The sequence below is a fragment of the Pinus tabuliformis genome, chromosome 4_2, assembly GCF_031772625.1.
Source record: "Pinus tabuliformis cultivar Carrire ecotype Pingquan chromosome 4_2, CPIR1, whole genome shotgun sequence".
NCBI lineage: Eukaryota > Viridiplantae > Streptophyta > Pinopsida > Pinales > Pinaceae > Pinus > Pinus tabuliformis.
Window position 1 is genome coordinate 71,840,145 of NC_142304.1, and position 1,542 is coordinate 71,841,686.

The window sequence follows — 1,542 nt, forward strand, 5'->3', positions numbered from 1 at the left end:
GATTCACAATGCAAAGCCTAAATTAATAAATTGACAAAATATAATATTTCAACATAAATAAAATAAAAAAAGTACTTGTCTAAAAAGGAGAGACAACCATTTGAGGAGAGTCACACAAAAGAAAAACATATATCATGTTTTACATTTAAAAATAGAACATATGGATGGGGTAAATTTTACATCATTCACAACAATATTAGGTTCATTTTTTGAACCAATCCTATGATATTAAAAATTGTATGTTTGGAGGAAGGAACCACAAGATACACTTTAGGTGGGAGGATTAGATATTAATTACAATTCTTACTCATCTCAGCCATGCACACTCCTTATCTTTGGCCAATTGATACCAATCACCACCACTTAGTTATTGCATTTGTTTTGTTTTTGTCGTTGTTGGTCAGATGTATAGAATCATTATGCTCTTGATCAACCTATTAAAGGGATGTTCCACCAAATTTTGCCAAAATTTATTCAATGTAGATGTATTGGATGGTTCTTTTTCAATAACTTATTCTTTTATTCATGCTAGCAAGCTAAAAAAAGGTTTAGTTAGTGTCTACATATTATTTCTCTTATTTATGATTTTTTTTCTACTATTTTATCCTATGAGTGCTTGTCTTAGGCTTCACAATGATTCTTTTGGGATCCTTAATGAAACCCAACTCTACTTAGAGTTTCAATCTATGAGGAGAAATTTAAGATCTAAAGTGGGTTTTGTAAGAAAAATAATAAAGATAAATTAAAATAATAAAATGAGAGTTAATAAATTAGGAAGGAAAAAAGAAAATGATTAATTTTATCATTTTTTTATTATTAAAGGTATCTATTCTAGGTAGTTATTGATTGTGAAATTAAATCCCAAATTTAATGCATACACACAATGCATATTTTTAATAAATCCTTGATAAAATCAACTAAAAATGCATGAAAATTTGATACGACTCAAAATCATGCCAATTTTATCAAAATAATATTACAAATTCATAATATGACTACAATTTACCATTTAAAAGAACCAAAATTTAAAAATGACATCATAATAATACTATTTTATTTTTATTTTTTAAATTATTATATTATTATTTTAAATTTTAATTTATTAACTTAACAAAGACTTAAGAAATTCTAACCATATATACAAAATAATTGCAAATGACGTCTAAGCCCAAGAACATGTACCCCTCCTTCACTTCACATTGATACCTTTGTTAATGTGAGGCAATCAAATATAGAAAGCTAAGAGGTATTCAAACATTAACCATGCTAAATTGACAGCCATGCTAGACATTATGATTAACCAAGTAAGTAAAAGTCATCTTCAACCTATGAAGGTTTGTTCTTGTTAGTAGAAAGGTAAAGAAATCTATGAATTTATTTATTATAATACATTTTTTTAAATTGAAGCTTTGTATTAATAAAAAATTACATATCCAGTATACATTGTTCTCTATATTTCTCCCCAAGGATTTAGATTTCCACATTAAACATTACAAAACAAAACTAGGCTAGAGAATCCCATCCTAAACAAAACCCAGAAGT